This window comes from Lissotriton helveticus, chromosome 5_1 (genome assembly GCF_964261635.1).
Source record: "Lissotriton helveticus chromosome 5_1, aLisHel1.1, whole genome shotgun sequence".
NCBI lineage: Eukaryota > Metazoa > Chordata > Amphibia > Caudata > Salamandridae > Lissotriton > Lissotriton helveticus.
In genome coordinates this window covers 307,151,624-307,174,481 of record NC_136065.1, presented here as the reverse complement: position 1 = coordinate 307,174,481, position 22,858 = coordinate 307,151,624, and the positions used below count along the sequence as shown (strand labels likewise).

At 45.4% G+C, this 22,858-nt stretch overlaps 1 long non-coding RNA gene across 4 annotated transcripts in view; it reads left to right on the top strand.

Annotated features, from left to right (window-relative positions):
- Positions 1-22,858, top strand: part of LOC144754482 (uncharacterized) — a 620,848-nt gene that overhangs the window by 397,414 nt on the left and 200,576 nt on the right. For all 4 annotated transcript variants that reach the window (XR_013594731.1, XR_013594730.1, XR_013594732.1 and 1 more), the window contains 2 exons: positions 56-291; positions 6,314-6,555. This is a non-coding gene — a long non-coding RNA (uncharacterized LOC144754482). The remainder of the gene's footprint in view (positions 1-55; positions 292-6,313; positions 6,556-22,858) is intronic.

The following is a 22,858-nucleotide window of genomic DNA, read 5'->3' as shown; positions in this document are numbered from 1 at the left end:
AAGGATTAAAAAAAAACAAAACAGATATGATAATAATGTCATGTTCCCCCTCTAGGTCTAGTGAGGAAGAAAGTTTGTAGCTTACATTGAAAGGAAGTATTGGAGGATTCTCTACAGATGCATCTCTACTGGGACCAACCTCTGAAACCTTGAGTCCTTGAAGGAAAGAATGGGTTTCCTCTTTTGTTGTTGATCCAAGATCCTCTGTCATGAGGATTTCGTCCGAAGGAAGCCTGATAGGACTTGGGGTTGGTGGAACAGCTGCAAGTCCCTGCCAGCCTTGGTGGAAAGGTGAGGTTGGAAGACGTTTTGAGCGTCACATGGGCCTTTTCAAGGGATGTAAGAGCTTTGACAAACAGTGCAACCTTTTTCACATAGGGATCCCTAAACAGTAGTCCCTTAGCCAGTGGACTTGCCTCAATTGTTGTCAGTTTATAAATCTTGCCACAGAAGTGAGGGTATGGAATACTCAGCCCAAAGTTTATTCTGGTCTTCTTTTGGGAATAGTTTCTAGTGTCTGGTTCGGACATATACTGATGTTGTTGGGGGTGGAGTTCTTTCAGAAAAACAGGGTTGAATGATCTCTTCTGGTTTAAAGGTATCCTTAACCGCATGCGTGCGGGTGGAATTCCGCCCGTACGCTGAGAATTACTAATTCGCATGTTACGTGACGAGCTGGGCTCGTCATGAGCGTGCGAGGAGGCTACGCCATGACGAGCCCAGCTCGTCATCAGCGTCGAAGGGGTTAAGCAGCGTAGAGGGACCAGAGTGCCAGACGGTCCCTCTCCTGTGTCGGTAACAGGACCTTTGAATATCCTCTTTTTTTGGGACACATTTTCTCAGGTTTTTCGGAAGGAATATACAGGTTTCACAATTTTGACAAATATATAAGCAAATGTTATCCAGTCGTTAAACATGAAACAATTACGTATACATGTTAAGTCAAGTCAAGTCATTGGTTTTTATTAAGTACACATTTCACCCAAGGGTCTCAAAGCGCTATCATGATATGTGGATTGTAACATGTGCCACTATTAACTGATAAAACAAACCTTTGAAGAACCTCATCTGTGGCTTCTTACTGCCCTTCACAACAGAAATTATCCTGAACAGAAATGATACTGTCTGCCGGTCCATCTCCCTTCTCCTCCCCAAGGGCATTATGCAGGGAGTCTAAATATGCCTTCTTTATATTTTCCGCAGCATCTCTTTTAGATTGCAGTTTTCATGGGGATAGGTTGGGGAAAGGTATCTGGAAGGAAGGATACAACGTTTTAATTTGTTGTCATTGTGGCCAAATGATGCAGACATAGATTCTGAGCTTCATTTTGTAACATCTGGTTCAAAGCATAGCTGCAGAGTTTATAACAAAGTTGACAGCAATTTCATTGGTCAAGTTGACTAGGATAGTTGAGGGATTACACTGCAACATTTGTGGGAACAATCTACCTGAATTGACAGTTTCAATCCAAGTCTCCAACTGATAATGACTTGCTGTTATATATTGTTATTGTATATCTCAGGCACTTGCTCCTGCCACAGATGGATTGGCAGGGCTAATGGGAGCACCTTCAGATGAGTTATAGCGGGTGCATGTAGAGATTTGCTCACACATCTTAAAAGCTGCTAATCAATAATTCTTGCATCACTGGTTTTCCCTTAGCCTGGATGTATCAATAGTGTGATGCTACAGTGGTCTGTAAGGATTAAAGGGGCATGATTGTTAAAAAATAAAACTGCCCTAACACTTCCCGATAGGCTAGGTTTGGTCAGATAGAGGCAGGCAGAGCAGGAAACTGCATTGTCCTGACCTTCGCTGTGGGCCAGGATGATAGTCAGAGGGAGGACTGAGGAGGAGGGCCTCCCTGGAGTACAGGCTTATGCAGTCCAAAGTTGAGATCCACAGACAAGGAAGCAGATGCTCGAATGAAAGGCTGCAGATGTTACAAGGTACAAACTGGAATCAGGTTCTTCCTGATCGATCACTATAAAAGGGCACTTAAAATGGTATCTGCACCTGAGCCTGAGGGGGAATTGTAGCCTGGTTTGTATATACCTGACAAGCAGGGATATTAAGTTAGAAAGTCCAAGTGGCGCTTATATCCAGAAATATTGATTATGCTGAAAATCATTGCCTATAGTAATGAATTACAATACGATTATACATATATATGAGAAAAAGTAGGACTTAACATTGCTGCCAGGTAGCAAGAAAAAGCTAGTTCCAACGCTGTAGGTAATTCTTGTGTGGAATATTAAATATTATGGCCTCACTTTGTGAAGAAATCAAATAAGTATCCATTTACTACAGACAAACTAGTATATAGGCAGTTTAACAGTAAAATCCATGGAGATCATCATCCATAGTTAAGCTGGTGTGAACAGAGGCTGTAGAACTCCAACAGATCAATAACCTTAGCTTGGCTACAGATCATACATTGCCGTGTGTATCGCTTTACCACATCTGACATATTTGGCCACCAAAAAAGTCCCAGTACTAGTGCCAACATCTTTCTGGTCCCAGGATGTTTTGAAGCTGGAGAGCTTTGGAACTAACATAGAGCTTCTATCTGTAGCTCTGTTGATGGAAAATACAGTCCATGTTTTCAATGTAGCAGCTCTCTTTTTTCCACCTTTCTGTCAGTTCTTCATTTATTCACAGATCAAGATCAGTTTATTGTTATTTTGCAGAACTTGGGTCTTACAGGTGAGGGTACCCCACAATTTAGACACCCCAAACCTATCCTCAATAGAACAACCCAATTTGATGAATTGGAGACAGTGTTAACATTACATTTCATGAGGAAATGTGTTCCCTGAGGCAAGGCACCTCCCAACACATCAAAATATTAGAAATACAGTCAATAAGTATAAGGGCCCACTCAGGAACTGAGCTCTGGGTCAGCGGAATAAATGTATGGGTTTTATTCAAAGGAAGCAGTACAGAATATTTGCCATGACCATGAAGGCTCTCTGCAAAAAGAAGCATGACAGAGGAGTCCAAAATAAAAAATATTTAAGGTACCAAATGGGCAGCAAAATCACGAGAGAAAAGAACGGCATCCCTAGCAGCACAGGAAAGCTCCCTGATTCACCCTCAAAATCAAGGGTTTATACACACTTTTCGCTTATGAAATTACTAAAGCTGCTAAATCATTGTGGTATGATCAAACTTGTTACATTCTCAGCAAATCACAGCACAGTTTTATTAAGTGCCATATTGCCAATGCGCCTAAGCCCTATCCCACTCCATGTGTATTGATTCTGCCCACTCTATTCTAATGCCAACCTGAGATGGTTAAGCAAAGAAGGTACATGAACAACAGTTTTCTGTTGTGAATGAATAAGGTATAGTCAGCTAGTCAAAGGACCTCAAAGTAAGGTACACTTTTGTAATTAAGAGGAGGAGATTAATTGAGAAAAGTATGAACAATGACAATGGAAATAAACAAACATGACTGCTTGACTGCATGCTGCAGAAATACACAGTGAAATGTGCAGGGGGAAATCATCTATTTTGAAAAACTTGGCTGCTAGGCCCAAATTGTGACTCAGTTAACAATAGTCACGTAAACACATTTCTACACATCATAGGACATTTGTTTTCAAGACAATAGTTATTTATCAGTGTGTGCATGTGTAATTGAGTGTAAAACCACATTCTGCATGTTGTTAATAATCCACAAAAATATAATTTAAGAAAAATCCTCAACAAGTTCCCCCATCTGATTATTCTATAATTCTTAAAACCCACAATTAATCTAATTAGTCGGCAATTATAACACAGTCGGCATCACTTTCTGCTTCTTTTAAGCTGATTCTTCCATCCATTTCAGCTGATTGTAAGCACAATGTCTACCATCCTCCATCTTAAATTCTTGCCTTTTCGACATTTTTCTCCTTTGTGACTATTGTGGTGTGTTATATGGTGTGGTTGTGAAACGTCCCTGTGTAATACACTCAGGAAACCGTCTTAAGTCCAGTCAGGCTCATTTGTAAAAATTCTTGCTCAACCCTGGGTATTTATGGCTTCGAGCGGCGAGATTTAAACAAAGAAACGAGTGTAAAGGATTTGGAAGCACCAAAAAGCAGTAAGAGAGTCTCACAACACGAAAGACGTCTAATAGCAAATTATAAAAATAGCATATATTTTAATTAATTTTTTGACACCAAGATGAGCAAAATCCCCCAGAGGGTTTCGGAGATATAGAGTTTTTACGTACGTTTCAGCTTTCTAGTCAAAAGCGCAAATTTGCATTGATACCATAAAGTTTAGAATCTTTTGAAAAGTTTAAAAAAGTTGTGCTTGACTTCTCGTCCCTGACTGGGCAACCAATTCTGACAGAGAGGCAGTCAGGGTGGCCAAACCCCAGTATTTGGACATTTTACACAGAAGACGTGTTAGAAGGAATGTGTGCAATTTGTCTAACCACAGGTAATCGCTCGGGGTAGCATCCCAACCCATCTTTCTTTTCTCTCCATGCCAACTCAGTTTGCACCCAGCCAAATGCAAATCAGTCTTGATCCCATGGGAACAGTCTAACCCGGAATGTCAGGCCAGGTCCTCCATGAACTGGAATACTAGCAACCCAGGACCGGTTTCACCCTAGTTATGGGCTCATCAGGCGAGGACAGCTTGGGTCCAGTGACACAGTGAGCATGGGACCCACCTCTGGGAATACCGATGCCACTAGGGGCAGTACATGAAACACACAAAAGGTGATGGCATGAATGATTGCAATTTGTGTAACCACTGGGAGTCGCTCAGGATAGCATCCCAACCCATCATTCCTTTGCTCACTGTAGGAAAGTAGGATCCTTCGGGCATGGTTCCGCCTACTTTTTGCCTGGTGTCAGTGTGTTTTTAACCTAGTCTACTGGGAGCCTGCTAATCAGGACCCCAACAACTGTGCTTTCTTCCCAAAATTGACATGGTAAGTACTTTGGGACCTCCACAATTAGCTACTGGTGTACCATTGTAAGTCCCTAGTATATGGTACTAAGATACCCAGGGCATAGGTACACCAGTAGTCTCCCATGGGCTGCAGTATGTATTATGCCACCCATTGGAGTCCACTTAAACTGTGACTACAGGCTTGTCATTACCGCCTGTGTAAGTTGGTGCTTGCACTTCTCATGACAGATAAAAGTTTCCTTATATCCAAGGTCGCTACACTTAAAGCCTACAAGTCATCCCTATGGCAGGTTCTTCAGTCTTGAGGGCAGGGTGCATGGTTATAAGTGTGAGGGTGCCCCCGCATGAGCAGGACACCCCTACAAACCCCGTAGTAAATTCTTCAGGCTTTATAAGTGCGGGCAGCCATTTTTAAACATATAGTGGACATCAGTAATTTCCAGGTACTTAACTATATAGTGGCTGCATCAAACCCAGTCATGTTTGGTATCAAACATGTTGAAATCATACCCTAACATCGATTCCAGTGTTGGAAGTAGGATCCCATGTACTGGGGTGACCCTTAGGGGACCTCCCCTGTCCTCCTGATGGCAGCCTTTCAGACTCTGCAAGCAAGCTATTGCTGCTGCCGACCACAGATACAATTCTGCCATCCTGCTGAGCCAAGCTTGAGCAGGGGAAGGTAGAACAATGGGTTTCTTGCCACAGGGAGGTGTGACCACCTCCCAGACAGGACTTAGTTTATTGGGCTGGGGTGGGGGCGCTTGCCAGTGCCACCAGACTGATTTGAAGGGCACATATGGTGCCCTCTGTGCATACTCCAGTTTGAACCAGTTCAGGAACCCTTGGTTCCTGCTCTGGTGCGTAACTGGACAAAGGACGTGGGAGTATCCTCCCCTCTGTCCAACTTGACTACATGCTTCAGAAATTTTGAACAGTGAAATGTGCAGGGGGCAAACGTTCATTTTGAAAAACATACCTCCTAGGCCCAAATTAAAGCCAACCTAATAATGGCCGTGAAAACACACTTCTACACATCCTAGGACATTTGTTTTAAAGACAATAGTACTATATCAGTGTGTTCATGTGTAATCAAGTGTAAAACCACATTCTCCTTGTTAAAGTTTTCAAAAATATGTATTCACAAAAATCCTCAACAGATGCTAAAGATTGTATTGAACTGCTGGTAACTGTGGATAGGATATTTGGAGAAGGACAATAAGCAATTGTTTATTCTGATGTCACATGGCCCATGGGGACATTGTCGTCTTCTCTAAGTTAGCATGGGCATGCTGCAGACTGTCCGCTGGTTTGCGCATGTTATAACACAAGTTTATTTTGCAAATGCCTCTTTGCCTTTTTCACATGGGAACCTACCGCTGTGTTCCCACTCTGCAGGTTTGTGGGATTTAGTCTGAACATTGGGAGCAAGGTCGATCAACAATGCCCCTTGTTATTCTGTTCTGGTCAGGCCCTAGCACCGAGACAAAACATACCGATGCAGCTGTTGTTTGGGAGTACGTACTTTGGTCTTATTGGAGTACACAGATACGGAGCACACACTTGGAGAAGGACCTTTCCAGGGAGAAGAGCAAGACAGCACAGCACCTATGATGTAGATCTACCATCTGTAGACTAAGGTACGGGGTCTGCAGATAAAGCCAAGAGATCTTCTACTATATAATTATTCTGCTTCTATACAAGGGGAGGGTTCACTTACACAATATTGATGTAAAAAATATCGATGTTAAAAATATGGAGTAAAACAGTATAGCCAACAAAAATATGAATGTAAAAAATATAGATGTATAAAATATCGACTTTTATATAAATCGAAAAAATAATATATTAAATATTTAATATATTAATAATATATACATATATATATATTTACTATAAAATATAAAACACAAAAATCTATAATAAATTAAAACATTAAACTATAAAAAGATATTTAAACTTAAATTTCACAATACTGAGTGGTAGTACGAGGCATCAATAGGTAAGTTCATATTGGATTCAGGAAAATAAAAGGGTACACTCAGAATGAACAGCATTAGCATATTTAATTGATTGCAAACATAGTAGGGCCTTGTTATCTGTCAATGCAGTCACTAAATGTAGTGCTCCTTCTAGGTAGCCTACTTAATAGAAAGACGTTCACGGTCAAGTATGGCATAATTATGCATAGATAGGTTTGTTTATGTGGTAATGAAGACGTCAGGTAGACCATGTATTAAGCAGGTAGTTTTATTCAAGTAAGATGTTAACAAGAGGAGCCCCACCAGGAGCAGCCTTCCTGCTGCTCATCCCATACTCCAACTGACACTCCACATCCAGGGATCCTCACTATGCACACCATTTCACAGCACATTCACACTGGCTGAGCAGCAAGTATAACAGTAGGATGAGGCATCAGCCTTGCTATTCTGATGTCCTAGTCGATAGGTAAGTTCATATTGGATTCAGGAAAAGAGTACACTTAGCATATTTCATTGATTGCAAATATAGTATGGCATTGTGATCTGTCAATGCAGTCACTGAATGTAGGCCTCCTTCTAGGTAGCCTATTTGATAGAAAGATGTTCACGGTCAAGTATGGCATAATTATGCATAGTTAGGTGTGTTTGGTTGCATAGCTTTGAAAAATATGCTACGAGATGCAACACCTCAGTCTCTGAATCTCTTTTAGATAGCACAGCACCAGAAGCAAAGGATGAAACACATGCCTCAACAATTAAAAGAAAGCAAATGTTTGGAGTATTGGTGCCATGGTGAAGGCTTTAGTTTCTTGACTACTTCTTCTTGTTTCTCTCCCCGGAGAAAAGTTTCATCAATTTTGGTTACTTGGTAATGGCCACAATGATGGTAATGAATGCTGGCTGAAATGAAGGTGGACAGGGCCATTCTTGAACTGCTTGCACCTTGGTCGTAGCCATGCTAGTGGTATGATAAAGTATAGGGGAAAGTGAAAACGTTTCTTAAACTTTACTATGGTGAAATGAGGTCTTTTACAGTATAGAATATAGGAAACTAAAAAACGTTTGTTAAACTTGCAAAATAATACTAAACTATTTTTGGGTTAAATAATATTGTAAGTTAATTTATAAACTTTAAATGTAGAATAAAATGAAAAACATGCAATAGCGCTTAATTTTGAATTACATATATAATTAATTTAAATATATTCAATTAATCAAAAATATTTTTCCGAAGTTTAAATTAAAAAATAACATTAAATTAACTGTATTCATATTTTTAAATAGATGAAATAATTTAATTTAATTAAACATTATTTCTTATGGGGTTCTATTGTAAGTCCCTGCCTTTATTATCTTCTATGGAAACATGTTGCAGTATCAGTGGATGGCCATGTGTGGTGTTGGACATACTACTGCCCTTTTTTGACTGTAGTAACTTGGAGCCTGATTTAGATCTTGGCGGATGGGATAATCCATCACAAACGTGACATATATCCTGTATGCCAATAATACAAGTGCATAATATCCTATGGCACTTGTAAAACAGAAGACAAGATATCCGTCATGTTTGTGATGGAGTATTCCATCCACCAAGATCGAAATCAAGCCCTAACACTCCTACATGGCTTCACTCCCTTTTTCAGGGGGTGGAAATGTGTAAGCCTACACTTTTGAGAAAGTCACTCACACAAATGGTAAATAGCCAAGTTTAGTACAGTTACTCGACCGTACATTTATTCATGTAACTTATTCACATGTGTAAGTTACCTTGGTGAACAGCCTTTTTCGGCTGTAAGGAAACCTCTAAGAAATAGTTTTTCTTTGTATTTGTTGCATGTTGAGAAACCCAAGTGGAAGCAAAGCAGGAAGCTATTTTCAAGAAGTTTGATCAAACTTAATTTGGGGGGCTTCTGTCCTTATTGTGACACATATCACCTTCTGGAGCTTAGGGAACAGGTCAAATCCAAACATTTTCAACTTCTAAACATCTTAATGAACCTGTAGGTGAGTGACATCTCATATGCTCCGATTGGTTGTACATCAGGGAAAAATTTATTTATTTTTTAACCCATTCCATGCTTATGACGAGCCCAGCTCGTCATGAGGAACACTGGAGCTGTACTCATGACGAGCTGGGCTCGTCATAAATCAATCAATCAATCAAAGTACTTGTAAAGCGCGCTACTTACCCGTGAGGGTCTCAAGGCGCAGAGGGGAGGGGGTGCCGCTACTTCTCGAAGAGCCAGGTCTTGAGGAGTCTTCTGAAGGCGAGCAGGTCCTGGGTCTGCCATAGGTGGGTAGGGAGGGTGTTCCAGGTCTTGGTGGCGATTTAGGAGAAGGATCTGCCGCCGGAGGTTGTTCGTTGGATGTGGGGGACGGCGGCGAGGCTGGCGGAGGGGAGCTGGCGGGTGGGGGTGTAGAAGCTGAGTCTGCTGTTAAGGTAGGCTGGTCCGGCGTTGTGGAGTGCTTTTTGTGCATGGGTGAGGAGCTTGAAGGTGATCCTCTTGTCGACGGGGAGCCAGTGTAGGTCTCTCAGGTGGGGGTGATGTGACTGCGGCGGGGGACGTTGACGATCAGTCGGGCGGAGGCGTTTTGGATGCGTTGTATTTGTTGTAGGTGTTTGGCTGGGATTCCTGCGTAGAGTGCTTTGCCGTAGTCCAGTCTGCTGCTGACGAGGGCCTGTGTCACCGTTCTTCTTGTTTCGGTCAGGATCCACTTGTAGATCCTGCGGAGCATGCGGAGGGTGTTGTAGCAGGAGAAGGAGACGGCGCCGACCTGTTTAGACATGGAGATGGAGGAGTCGAGGATGAATCCTAGGTTGCGTGCATGGTCGGTGGGTGTCGGTGCTGTTCCCAGTGTGGTCGGCCACCAGGAGTCGTCCCAGGCTGAGGGGGTGGGTCCGAGGATGAGTACCTCCGTCTTGTCCGAGTTTAGCTTCAGACGGCTGTTCCTCATCCAGTCGGCGACGGCCTTCATTCCCTCGTGGAGGTTGTTTTTGGCGGTGTGCGGGTCTTTGGTGAGGGAGAGGATGAGCTGGGTGTCGTCGGCGTAGGAGATTATGTTGAGGTTGTGCTGGCGGGCCACCTGTGCGAGGGGGGGCATGTAGACGTTGAACAGCGTCGGGCTGAGGGATGAGCCCTGGGGGATGCTGCAGATGATGTCAGTGGCCTCGGATCGGAAGGGCGGGAGGCGGACGCTCTCGGTTCTGCCGGAAAGGAAGGACGTGGTCCAGTCAAGGGCCTTCTCATGGATTCCGGCTTCTAGGAGGCGTGTCTTTAGAGTGCGATGGCAGACCGTGTCGAAGGCGGCTGACAGGTCCAGGAGGATGAGGGCTGATGTTTCGCCGTTGTCTAGTTGGAACCTGATGTCGTCTGTGGCGGCGATGAGGGCTGTCTCGGTGCTGTGGTTGCGTCTGAATCCGGACTGGGACGGGTCTAAGATGTTGTTGTCTTCCAGGTGGCGAGCCAGTTGCATGTTGACGATTTTCTCTATGACCTTCGCCGGGAACGGGAGCAGGGAGATGGGCTGGAAGTTCTTGAGCTCCTTGGGTTCCGCCTTGGGCTTCTTGAGGAGGGCGTTGATTTTGGCGTGTTTCCAGCTTTCCGGGAATGTCGCTGTTTCGAAGGAGATGTTGATTACCTTCCGTAGTTGGGGTGCGATGGCAGCGTCTGCTTTGTTGAATACGTGGTGTGGGCACGGGTCTGACGGAGATCCTGAGTGGATGGAGTTCAAGACCTTGCATGTCTCGTCGTTGACGTTGGACCAGGAGGTCAGGTGGTTGGTGCTGGTGGTGTTCACAGGGGAGGTGGGGTCTGGCGTAGTCGGGACGGTCATGGTGTTGAAGCTGTCATGGATGTCAGCGATCTTGCGGTGGAAGAAGATGGCTAGTGAGTCGCACAGATCTTGTGAGGGCGGTATGTCGTTGGCGCTGGGGTTGGAGAGTTCCTTTACGATGCTGAAGGGCTCTTTGCTGTCGTGTGCGTTGTTGTCCAATCGCTCTTTGAAGGAGGATCTCTTGGCTAATCTGATGAGGTGGTGATGTCTGCGGGTGGCGTCCTTGTGGGTTGTGTGGTTGTCCATAGTGCGTTCGCGGAGCCATATCTTCTCCAGTTTCCGGCATGTGCTTTTGGAGGCCTGCAGCTCGTCGGTGAACCAGGTGGCTCTCTTGCTGGCGTGGTTGTTGGAGGGTTTCTTGAGTGGGGCAAGGGTGTTGGTGCAGTCGTCGATCCACTGTCTGAGGTTGCGGGCTGCGATGTCTGGGTTGGTAGGGTCGGTGGGTGGGTTTTGGGCAAGGGTGGTGATCAGCTGGTCTTCGGTGACTTTGCTCCAGCAGCGGCAAGTTAGCTGTTGGGTGTGGTGATGCGTGTTTGGTTTGTTGAAGGTGAAATGGATGCAGTGGTGGTCGGTCCAGTGGAGTTCGGTGGTGTGGTTGAAGGCGACGTGGGTGCCTGTGGAGAAGATGGGGTCCAGTATGTGGCCGGCGGCGTGGGTGGGTGCGGTGATGAGTTGTCTGAGGCCGAGGTTGGCGAGGTTGTCGATCAGGGTGGTGCAGTTGGCGTCGTTGTTGTTCTCGAGGTGGAAATTCAGGTCCCCGAGGAGGATGTAGTCCGTGGAGGCGAGTGCATGGGTGCTGGCGAGGTCGGTGATGGAGTCGCTAAATTGAGCACGGGGTCCGGGTGGTCTGTAGATGAGTGTTCCTCTGAGGGTGGTGTTGGAGTCGGTGTGGATCCGGAAGTGCAGGTGTTCGGTGGTGTTGAGGGTGTCGACGTGGGTGGCGACCTTGAGGGTCGATGGCTATTCCTCCTCCGGTTCCGTTGGCACGAGCCCTGCGGGTGATCTTGTAGCCGTCCGGGATGGCTATGGCGATGTCGGGCACCGAGGCATCGTTCCACCAGGTCTCGGTCAGGAAGGCCACGTCTGGGGTGGAGGTGTCGAGCAGATCCCAGAGCTCGACGGCGTGTTTGCGTGCGGAGCGGGTGTTGAGGAGTATGCAGCGGAGGTGGTTGGGTCCAGTCCTTGGGGGTTTGGTTGTTCTGTCGCAGGTGAAGCTGCAGGTGTGGCAGGAGAAATGTCTGTGAGTACGTTTCGGGGCGGCTAGGAAGCAGGTGTGGTTTCGGCCAGCGTTGAGTGCGTGGAGGGAGCTGACGTTGTAGCGGAGTCTGGTGTTGTGGCGTTCGCAGGGTCCAGGGGTTCTGGCACTGGGCGCGGTCCAGGTGCGGACAGGCGCAGACGGGCTTGCCTTTGGTGCGCCCGCTGAGTGCGGCCGCTGCGCGGCCTCCATAAGAGGGGGTTAGGGAGGGAGGAGCAGCTGGGAGGCGGGAGCGGGGTGGCCAATGGGGAGCAGGGGGGCGGGGCCGCAGGGACGCAGCGGCGGGAAAGGATCGGGAAATTTCGGGAACCAGCGAGCAGCAGGAGGCAGGACACGAGGCAGCTGGCGGCCGTGTGGTGGCGTGGGGAGTGACCTGCCTGCGAGCGCCCACGCGCGATTGGTTCCCCGCCTGTGTGGGAGAACTAATCAGTGGGCGGGGCTGTGATGAGCCCAGCTCGTCATGAGCACACCTCTACTGTGACTCATGACGAGCTGGGCTCGTCACAAGCACCGGAGCGCTGCGGCCCCCGTCCACCCACGTGCCGTGGGGGAATTACCCTCTCTGCGAAGGGGTTAAATGTTCACAGTATTTTCCAAAACTATTATGTTTCCTGTCATCCACCCCTGCACAGGGGCATGTCTGCTGCAATAGCAAATCCATATAGCTATTCCACTAGATCTCCTTAATGTGAGGATACCAGGCAGGCAGGCACAGATTCAGTTCAGGGATACCTGAGGACACACCTCTTCAAGGAACGCCAAAGCTGGTCCTCCACTTCCTCTTATTATATATGCGACACCATAAGTGGTCCTCCTGCTTCTACACCCTCACTTAGTTGATCCTCCAAATACCTCTTGGGAATTATTCCCTGTTTTTCTTTTTCTGTCTTTGTCCCAGTACAGTGCTCTGCTGCCTTTGCTAAGTTCCTAGTGGGTTTAGGTTTCCTATGTTTGCTCAGCTGGATGCTGCAGAGTTGATCCTTTTCAAAATGAAAGACATTCTGGTTTGGGGCTCCTGTGCTTTAGAATCAAATAAACATCTTGATAACATGATGAAATATATCAAATCCATTATGTTCAATATCATCCCCATTTCTACTGATGGATCATTGAATGCCCTCGTCCCGATTGGCTGGCCTGCATTCCAGATGAACATGCATTTGCTGCCCCTTGTTCTGTTCCTCGGTCATGCGGAGAGGGTTTCAATCATTGAATCTCCATGCTCGCCTACACAAATAATATTTTGGACATGATGCGGGCCACATTCTTTTGTTTCTTTGTCATGACTATATGAAGAAGGCCAGCTCAAAATTACCTGATGTTACACTTCTTAAGACATCTACTGAAAGTTGTAGCTAAGTTGTTCCTGACTGATTGCCCAGAAGATCATGTTTAAAATGTAGTTTGTGTATGCTTTTTGTATTACAATGATTTAAACTTCTAAGTTAGGACTCCACATTCAGGAAAAGGTTAATTGGACAGGGGAGCCTAAATAACTTCTAGCCGATCTTCTGAATATACCTGACAAGCTTAGGAGGACACAGAGGGCCCGATTCACAGAACGAACTTAAGACAAAATCCTAAACTTACTACTTTTGGTATTCACAGAAGTTAGGATTTTGTCTTAAGTTTGTCTTAAGACAGACTTAAGACAGACATAAGACAAACTCCTAACTTAAGTCTGTCTTAAGTCTGTCTGAAGACAGATTTAAGACAAAATCCTAACTTCTGTGAATACCGAAAGTAGTAAGTTTAGGATTTTATCTTAAGTTCGCTCTGTGAATCGGGCCCAGAGTTCTTCCGTCAATTGTGCTTAATCATTATTCTCAAGATATCTATTTGGTCACTGCATGCTCCACTCCTCGGTTTCTTTGTCCATAGGGGATAATTTTTAATCAAATGTTTTCAGATTTTTTCATTTCATATGATCTATTTGTGGGCTGGAAACCTTGGTGCTTTTGGTATGTTGTTCACGAGACTATGGGTACCATAGTGTTTCAATATTTGTCATGCAAAAGCACAAATTCAGCATATTCTCCCCAGGACTACAGGGCGGGGAATTCTGACCGGGGTAGAATCAGGCAAGTTTCCATACAGTCACTGGGTTGTTGTTCAAATAAACTAAATAATATTTAGGTGCATCCATTTTTAAATGTAGGTGGGGTGAGCCTGTGTCTTATGCATGTCTTCTATCCCTCCACACAGAAGATGCAAGGGGGACAATTATGGGAATCCCTTTTTGCCTACATTGTATGGCATGAAGGAGGCCTTACTGAAATTCTAAGGCTCTGGGAATCCTGTAGCAAAACACAAAAACTGACTTTTCAGTCTGGTCTCCTGGCCCACCAACTGGGCACAATGCAGTGTGACATTTATTGGCTGATTTGTTTTGATGGGCAGATACAGAAATGTATGGATTTGAATGTTTCCCTACAACCCCAGGTTTATTTTCCAAATGAACAAAGAGCTGGACTTACCTAAGTGTGTGCAGGGGGAGGCAAACTTTTTTGTGCACCCTTGCCTGTAAGGTATGACTACACCTATTGTGGAAAAGTAAATTTTGCTATGTTCTGTGTCCCTACGTGTCATCCATCATATGTTATGTGTGCATGATTAAATATGCATATGTATTCCCCATGTTCAATTAATGACGCAATTATAGTCGTGTCCACCTCTAGTATGCCAGTTTCCAGTTCTCGTGAATACTACGAATATCAGGTCTATGTAAAGCTACGTTGCCACGTTTCTCAGTGTGCACGTTATTCCATTGTAAAGTCCCCGTTTCTAGGCCTCAAAAGGGCCTGGACACCAGATTCAGCTCCTGTCTCCTGAAACTTCGCTGAGGAGCGATACAGCCCCCACCTGTATCCTCGACCCTTCACTTACTTCCTGCCTCACAGTGCCCGGTCCAGCCTGGCTCAGCCTCTGAGTCTGCCAAGAAAATGTTATAGTTCCAGTTATCAGTTCAGTCCTCCTTCTCTGCATTCCTAAACTACTGAATCGCATCAATAGTTTCCGTCATTGTCTAGCCTTCACGTCTCCACGTTAGAGAAATACTGCATTTAATGGTCATTTCATATTCTTCATCACGCACTACATGTAGAATAATGCATGGTCCAGTCTTAGAATCAAGTTAGCCTTTCCCCTCCTAACTTCTAGTTTATATCAACATGTTCTCTAAACATCAGATACTAGATACTGTTTAGGTACATGTCGCCCTGACTCTCCAGACTTCAGTCTCTGCTCCTAGCACAGAGTTCATAGCCCCCAGCTTCTCCTAGTAACACGTCATTGCCAGTTTGCGCGCACCATCAGGTTAGAGGTCCCGGCTCCTCAGGTAGCCCCCTCCATGGTTTCCGCCCCATTCATGACATATTCTGTTACGTTTGCATCACATGTCTATGTATACGCCCTGTTACACCTCTTTTCCCCCTTATCTTTCGCGACTGCTACGCGTCACACCTTTTGCTCCACCCACTGCTACGCCTATTGCAATGTAATGCTATGTGTTTGCGTTATGTATATATGCTCATGCACTGTTATTAAAAAAGTCTCTCTCCGTTCCCCTTGTCCCGATCCTGTCCCCAGCAGCGCTGCTGGGCCCTGCCATCCTATTCCTAAGCAGGTTGTTCTGTTCCTGTCCTTTATGCTGTAATAAACCTGCGAAACTCCTACTACCTCGAATCTTGACTCTTATTTATTGAGCTATCTGTTATGATATATGTTTAGTCAAAAAGAGAGGTATTATTTATTTATTTACCACATAATGGCGCCCGAATAGGGACTTGCCCTTTCCCCACGCGTCGGTGAAGCCACGCCGACCCCCTGACCCTCTGCAGTCGTGACGGAACTCTTCTGCACACCGGCAGATATTTCTGCTCCAAGTATCCCTCAGGCCCACGGAGGAGACGGAGGAGGCGGTCCAGCATCCAAGCGAGACGGTGGAGGAACGCGGCGAGTCCCGACCAGAGCCCAAGCCAAGAGTCCAAGGTCCGAGGTATCCGGAGGTCCACCCGTAACTGAAGTCCGAAGTTCGTCGTCCGTCCGGTATCGAAGCAGTCCAGTCCAGTCCGAGGCCTTTCGTTCTTGCTGCCCGGTGAGTACCATTACTGGGGTGGTATCTAGACAGGGTCAATCTAAATTGACTCTGGTCCGTGGGTTGGTGGTACACAGACTCACAAACGAAGTGTTCACCTAGGTGGATACGGGTCTTGATGTGTCCCTTTATGGGACCGGTATGTTCCGTACTGTTTCAGCAGTGCATCCAGTAACTCTAGTCTGTTCCGTTCTCGAGAAATTCTTGTGTTTCTGTTTTCAGTATTCCAGGTAATATTCTGTCCGAATTGTTATGTTATGATGTTGTTCAATGTATTTCCAATGTCGTGGTATGCCTGAATTGTTCTCCCAATTGTTATTGTTCCTCGTGTATTGTATTGTGTTCCGATTCAAGTTTACAATGTCTCTCTTTTCGAGATTACGTCAGCTAAAAACTAGAAAAGGTTTGTTAGAAGAAGCAGTTCCTGTTCCGCCGAGGGACAGTCCAGGTCACTTTATGTATCAGAAGCATGGCATAAGCGCCATATTGTATCTAGATTTATGGGTAGAGTATACCAAACAGTTAGAAGAAAAGTATAGATGGCCCGTATCGGGTACATGGGATGCCGAGTGCATCATGCGAGTAGAAGAAGCATTATGGAAAAAGAAAGCCAGACAATCACAGAAAGATGCCATCGAGTTATGGCGTAAAAAATCTCATAAAAGAACCGAAAAAGAAATCAGAAAGTCAGAATTAAGTAGAGAATCCTTGGAACGAGCCCAAGAAAAAGAACTAATCGAGATAGGTGAACAAGTCAAAGCCGAACAGTCAGACAGACAGAGGCATGCCCTTAATAGGGGTATGTATCCTCTTCTTGCCGAGGGCTTGCCAAAAGCGACCCCAGAGGCATCCAGTAATTTCCCGCCACCATTAGTTCCGACCAAGCTACGTCACAAACAGACCGCAGCTGATATTTTTATTTCGTCCTATTTGGACGACACAGTCCCAGAATATGCAAATCCTGTTCGCGCTCCGCCAGTCCCTGTAAATCAGGCACTTCCCGCTTCTCCAGACACCGGAGTACCTGTTACGGTACCCCCGGTCCAGCCAGCCATACAAGTCCAGCCTGCATTTCCATTTCCCACTCTGCCAGGACGAAGAGCCTCAGTAGACGACTCTAGTTTAGGGGCCGCAGGGGGAGGTACTCCTCAAACCCCGCCGCCACACAAGCGTTTAACGACAGCCGAATTACATGCACAAGCGTCACAGCGTACGCCCAGACATCAGACTGTAGCAGAAATAAGAAAATCCCTTGCCGAATGCGGCTATGATCCAGTCCCAGGCGAGGATAATATGGTTTTATATTCATTCCGCGTAAGAAAGGTGGCCGAGTATCTAGTCACCTTACCGAATATGAAAGAAGATCTAGACAGAATATATCGTTTCATCCGTACAGGGGATGATCCAGAAAGCATAAGCGAGGCCATGTCTCAAAGGAAAGCCGAGATCCAGCTCATGATATTAAAGTTTCTGATCAATTGTCTAATAAGAGAACAAGATTATCCGTCTAAAGATCAAGCCGAAATGAGAACCCTGACAAGGTGGAGTGATAATATAGCCGAGGGTAAGCACAAGACCGTCGGTGCTATGGAGAGTATGTACAAGAAAATCCGTAGAGAAATAATAAAGATACACGAACAACGTAAAGCAGCACAAGTAAGCGAGAAAGAAAGTAACTCTGATACTGAAGAGGTAGAGGACGAGAATCCCGCCAGAATAGCGTATGTAGGAAAATCTAGATTTCCAGATCGCCATTTACGCCTAGAACACAAGTCTATTTTTCATTCTCCAGCACCAGAACAAGGTTCACTAGAACAAGTGTTTCAAGCTACCGATCACATTCTGAAATCACGAATCGGTTACAGTGAGTTAAGTACCATGCATGAACAAGAACTAGCCCGATCAGCAGTCCGACGGATTACTGATTCTACCACTTTTCCAGACGAAATAGTGGCACAGATGTTTCTGAAAATGCCCCCAGCCGAGCAACGACTGGTGGGTATGTATATGATCCAGCACCTCATTACATTGTATGAGGGTCAGCACTCTGATCCAGGCCCGTTACATGATATCCTGAACGAGTTACTCCAGTATAGATGGAAAGGTCTAGGTACCGATTTAATTAGTGTCATTCTAGAACAGCGTCACAAATATAGAACGTTTCTGAACCCGCATTTTGTTCATGTCTCACCCCCAGAAAGTAAACCATTTTACATAGACAGACAGAATCCGTTACGAGAAGTCCACCCAGTTAGAGGAACGGGTGGCGAACTAGAACGAGTGTTTGTTTACACTCCGATTACAAAGATGGAACTTCTTGAGATGAAGAAATTAATTCCCTGTCATGACAAAGATCCAGCAGGGTTCCATAGAGAATTAAAAGACATGCTCCGTATGGGAGAATACACGTATCCAGATATAATTAAAATGTTAAAGGTTCTGCTACCCGCAGGGGTGTATGAAAAGCTCAAGGAAAAAGAATGGGAGGTGGGAGAGAAAAAGATCGATTGGGCAGTTCTAGAAGCTGAAGACAAGGCACGAGTACCAGGTACCGGTCTTGGAGATAAATGTAAAGAATTACCGGAATTATTAATACAAGTTTTACCCAGATTATTGACAACTAGAAAAGAAGACTGGGATGCAATCTCAGCCTGTAAACAGAAGCAAGATGAGGATATTAGTGATTTTTATTCTAGATTTGAAAAATGTTTTAGCATCAACAGTGGCCTCAAGACAAGTAGTGAGTCATACCCTCACCTTTTTGTTACTAAATTAGTCGAGAATTCAAGTCCACCAATTAAAAATCGAGTTTTGAAAGTCGAAAGTACCTGGCAAGCTAATACCCCGTCCCAGATGTTGCAGATGCTTCAATACCACCAGAATAGAATCAGGGAAGAGCAAGAACACGAGAGAAAACGTATGAAAGACACGAAAATGAAAGTACTAGTTGCACAATCTGTTCCTCAAGACAGTCAGAAGAGGGGTCCGAATCAAGCCAGTCATCCTACAGCTCCCGTTAAAGGGAACTGCAATTATTGTAAACAACCAGGTCATTTTATAAATGAGTGTGCAGTTCTGAAACACAACATAGCTACTGGTAAGACTAAAGAAAGACCACGTCCGCCTAGACAAGAACAAGTTTCACAGATTCCTCAGCCACAGAATGCACCACAGACAGTTACCGCACCGCAGCCTATTGCTGCAACACAGCACGTCACATAGCAGATGTACCAGTATGCACAGTCTGAGTATCCAGAGTACCAGCAGTATTCATGAAACAGCCTAGAGAGGGAGGTAGGCTTGCCTCTCATCGAGATACCTGTAGATCAAGAAGGTCCCTATGTTCACAGTCAAGTATTAGGGAAAGACAGAAAGTTTTTGATTGATACAGGGGCAAGTAGGACCACAATTAGTCACGCCGAAGTTCCAGGGGCTCCGCTCTCAGGCTCAAGAAATGTTTCCCTTGGATTTTCAGGAAAACCTATCGTAAATGAGATTTCAAAGCCAGTTTCTCTAGAAGTAGGTCCATTGTCCCGCACTACTGATCTGTTACTTACTAAGTCATGTCCAGAAAATCTATTAGGCATTAAGACACTGAAAGAGTTAGGTGCAGTTATATGCTGTTCCCCAGAGGGAATACGATTGTTCCTACGTGACTTCAAGGGTCACTATGTATTACGAGATTTTGATTCAAGACTGTCTAATGTTCCGCAGCACTTATGGGCGCAAGGTCCAACTGATGTTGGTTATATGCAAATCACACCCTATCGTGTGACTCTCAAGCCAGGTGTAGTGTTACCACGAATCAGACAGTACAGATTGCCACCTGAGGCTGTAGCAGCCTTATCCAAAATTATTGACGAGCTCATGGCTCAAGGAGTGGTTGTAGAAACTGACTCCAATGTATGTAATTCTCCGATCATTCCAGTCATGAAACGTACTGATCCAAATGCACCCCCAGTATATCGATTAGTGATTGACCTACGAGAACTTAATAAGTGTATTATTCCGCAGTACCCAGTTGTCCCAGACATCTCTTCCCTATTAACGGCCATTGATTCCGAAGCCACGTTCTTCACTGTCATAGACCTCAAGAACGCATTTTTCAGTGTTCCTATTCATCCAGACAGCCAGTTCCTTTTCGGATTTTGTTTAAATGGAAGGAGCTATATGTTCACACGAGCTCCTCAAGGTTTCACAGAAAGTCCTAGTATTTACAGTCAAGCACTCAAGAGACAACTAGACAACATTCACATGCCAACTGACACTGCCCTGCTCCAGTATGTCGATGATCTACTGATCACAGCCCGTTCTGAACGTGCTTGCGAGCAAGCATCCCTTACAGTCTTGTATTTCCTAGCCGAGATGGGGCACAAGGTGTCCCCTTCTAAGCTTCAATTCTGTGTCCAGCAAGTGGTCTACTTAGGACACTTACTGTCCAAGAGGGGTAGGCAGTTGACACCAGACCGTATCCAGTTAATAGCGAGTCTTCCTCAGCCCAAGACCCAGAAGGAGGTACGTGCTTTTATCGGCCTTACTTCTTATTGCAGACAATGGATTCCTCAGTATGCATTTCTAGCCAAGCCACTGATACAGTTAACGACACAGGAGGCAGCCGTATCGACTGTCCTCCCTTGGACATCTGAACATACACTTAGTTTCAATGAGTTAAAGAAAGCCCTATGCCAAGCTCCAGTTCTAGCAACACCTAAAAGCCCTATGCCAAGCTCCAGTTCTAGCAACACCGAACTACAGTAAGCCTTTTACACTTTTCGTCACAGAACGTGAAGGTACAGCATTATCTGTTCTCACACAAGATCAAGCAGGACAATACAAGCCCTGTGCTTATTTTTCGAGCACATTAGATCCTGTAGCCCAGGCTCTGCCTGCGTGCCTCAAGTCAGTTGCAGCCACAGCACTAGCTATCAGACAAAGTGATTCCATAGTCTTAGGACACTCCTTGACAGTACAAGTTCCACATTCCGTGGAAGTTCTTTTAAACCGAACACAGACTCAGCACTTGACAATTGCACGTTTAACTGGTTATGAATTGACACTGTTCCAGCCACACATAGAAATCAGACGCTGCAACATCCTGAATCCTGCTACATTATTACCATCAGTTACTTCGAATTCTGCCACACATGACTGTGTGGAAGTAGTTAACATTACGACAAATCCAAGACAAGATCTGACGGACACTCCGTTACCAGACCCCGACCTGACACTTTATGTGGATGGTTCATGTATGAGAACAAGTACAGGAGAACTAGTCGCCGCGTATGCAGTGACTACTGATACCGAAGTTATTGAAACACACCGTATTGACACCCTGTCCGCTCAAGCAGCAGAGCTAGTTGCTCTGACACAAGCCTGCATACACGCCAAGAACTTGAAAGTTAATGTTTACACAGATTCACGCTACGCATTTGGAGTTGTACACGACTTCGGAGTGCTCTGGCAGGAGAGAGGTTTCATGACTTCTCATGGAACCAAGATTCAGCATGGTCTCCTTATTCAAGCTCTGTTAGATGCCATACATTTACCGACATCTATCGCTATCATGAAGTGCAAAGCACATACGAAAGTTACTGACACTATTTCCCAAGGTAATGATCTAGCAGACCGCACAGCCAAGCTTACAGCACAGACTCTAGACATTCCAGTTAATCAGACACATATTCCAGATCCGACCACATGTATGACAGTTAAGGACCCTACACAAGATGTCATAGACATACAGTTACATGCTACTCCCGAAGAAATCAAGAAATGGTCCGAACAAGGAGGGGTCCAGACAGATCAAGGATGGTTAACGAAGGGTAGAGCCACATGGTTTCTCCCCGACTCAATGGTTCAAGTCATTATTAATACCGCACATAGTCCAGCACATTTAGGAGAAAAAGCTATGTTAGACAGTATCCAGAACATTTGGTTCAACAAGCATTTACGAGCTGCAGCCAAGCAAAAAGTCCGTACCTGTATGATATGTTGTCAGTTTAATCCAGGTAAAAGTGTCCCGGTGGAACAAGGTGGATTCCAGCCTCCTGACCACCCTTTTGAAGTCCTCCAGATGGATTATATTCAGATGGAGCGATGTCGAGGTTTCAAGTATGTCCTCGTAGTTGTATGCGCTTTGTCCAGGTGGACAGAAGCATATCCAGTCCCAGATTACACAGCCGCGACCACTGCCAAGCAGTTGGTTCGTGAGTTCTTCCCCCGTTATGGACTCCCTAGAGTCGTATATTCTGATAACGGTCAGCCATTCTCATCTGAGTTGATGAAACATGTTTCCCTGTTGTTAGGGTACCAGTGGAAGTTTCATTGTGTACGCCATCCTGAAGCAGCCGGTCTTGTAGAGAGACATAATCAGACTCTGAAAATCCGTATTGCAAAAGTGTGTAAAGAGAAAGGTGTGGACTGGCTAGTAGCTCTGCCAGTCGCTTTATTTTATATGCGCATGGTCGCACATTCCAGATCAGGTCTGTCCCCGTATGAGGTCGTTTTCGGCCGCCCCCCTAACATGTGGGGTACTCCTAGACCCCGAAGTATTACCGATGTTTCAAGTAATATGCTGACAGATTACCTAGCTTCCTTGATGTCTGCCCTCAACTCATGTCGTTCACAGGTTGCCGCCGCATTTCCAGATAATACCGAGGTGGCACCGCATGAAATCGTTCCAGGATCCATGGTGATGGTCCGCAACTTTGACAGATCAAGTCCGCTGGAGCCTCGCTGGAAAGAGCCCCGACAGGTCCTCCTCACCACCCGTACAG